The sequence below is a fragment of the Chrysochloris asiatica genome, unplaced genomic scaffold, assembly GCF_000296735.1.
Source record: "Chrysochloris asiatica unplaced genomic scaffold, ChrAsi1.0 scaffold00003, whole genome shotgun sequence".
NCBI classification, from domain to species: domain Eukaryota; kingdom Metazoa; phylum Chordata; class Mammalia; order Afrosoricida; family Chrysochloridae; genus Chrysochloris; species Chrysochloris asiatica.
Window position 1 is genome coordinate 1,818,394 of NW_006408521.1, and position 1,027 is coordinate 1,819,420.

The following is a 1,027-nucleotide window of genomic DNA, read 5'->3' on the forward strand; positions in this document are numbered from 1 at the left end:
ACTCCACAGTACTTAATAACATCAACAACTACCTGCCTCAATATGAAATTGGTGAAGCATTGATAATTACTGGTGATTGGAATGCCCAAGTTGGAAACAAAGAGGAAGTAGTTGGAAAACATGACCTTTATGATAGAAATGATTCTGGAGATCGCATAATAATGTTTTGCAAAACTTATAACTTATTCATTGAAAATACCTTGTCAGCAACATGAATGATGACTGTATACCTGGATCTCTCTAGATGGAATACAGAGAAATCAAATAGACTACATTTGTGAGTAGAGACGATGGAGAAGCTCAATATCATCATCCAAAACCAGGCTAGTGGAACTGGAACAATCAACTGCTCATATGCAAGTTCAGACAGATACCGAAACACATTCATGAAAGCCGAAATATATCCCACCCAAATTCAGAGTCCATCTCAAGAACAAATTTGATGGATTAAACACTAATGACCAAAGAACAGAAGAGTTGTGGGATGACATCAAGAGCATCTTATAAGAAGAAAGCAAAAGGTCATTAAAAAGACAAGAAAGAAAAAAAGACCAAAGTAGATGTCAAAGGAGACTCTGAAACTTGCTTTTGAGTATTGTTAAGTGCTGTCAAGTCAGTTCTGGCTCATAGTAACGTTGTATATGATTTCCAAGGAGCAACTGATGAGTTTGAACCGCTGTCCTTGGGGTTCAAACGGACCCTACAATCCAGTGCTTAACCAACAGTGCCACAGTAAAATGACTGGCAGAAATGATGAAATAAAAGTGCTGAATAGAAAGTTTGAAAGGGTGGCTCGAGAAGCAAGGTCCACTATTAAATGAAATGTGCAAGGACCTGGAGTTAGAAAATCAAAAGGGAAGAACATACTCAGCATTCCTCAAGCTGAAATAACTGAGAAAAATTCAAGTCTAGATATGAAATATTGAAGGATTCTATGGTTAAAAATATAGAATGATGATGGTGACATCAAAAGAATATGGAAGGAATTCACAGAGCCACTGTACCAACACAAATTGGTCAATGTTCA